This window comes from Amblyomma maculatum, chromosome 11 (assembly GCF_055883805.1).
Source record: "Amblyomma maculatum isolate TAMU_Amacu chromosome 11, ASM5588380v1, whole genome shotgun sequence".
NCBI classification, from domain to species: Eukaryota; Metazoa; Arthropoda; class Arachnida; order Ixodida; family Ixodidae; genus Amblyomma; species Amblyomma maculatum.
In genome coordinates, this window is record NC_139354.1 from 115,503,633 (window position 1) to 115,503,968 (window position 336).

Sequence of the window (336 nt, forward strand, 5' to 3'; positions counted from 1 at the left end):
TTTATAGTGTCACTATAACTCAAACTACGTAAACAAAAGGCATAACAATGTGCTTAAAAATCGTTTCGGGGCTCCTTTTAGTCCAATTTCCCACAATTTCAGTCTAAGGTCTAAACGCTCATACAATTAGGTTTCAACGGTACTCAAGTTTCGGGTGCAACCAGTTTCACTGAGCTGCTTCAGTTGATGTCATTCGACCTAAATCTTTTACCCAATCTAATTCCCTCTCTAGACGTGATCTCGTTACCATGCCGAGAGTGTATGGGGGTGTAGCTCAGATGGTAGAGCGCTCGCTTAGCATGCGAGAGGTACTGGGATCGATACCCAGCACCTCCA

At 44.0% G+C, this 336-nt stretch overlaps 1 non-coding gene across 1 annotated transcript; it reads left to right on the forward strand.

Annotated features, from left to right (window-relative positions):
* Nucleotides 1-263: 263 nt before the first annotated feature.
* TRNAA-AGC (transfer RNA alanine (anticodon AGC)) lies at nucleotides 264-336 on the forward strand. The gene has a single exon. It is a non-coding gene; the product is annotated as a tRNA-Ala (tRNA).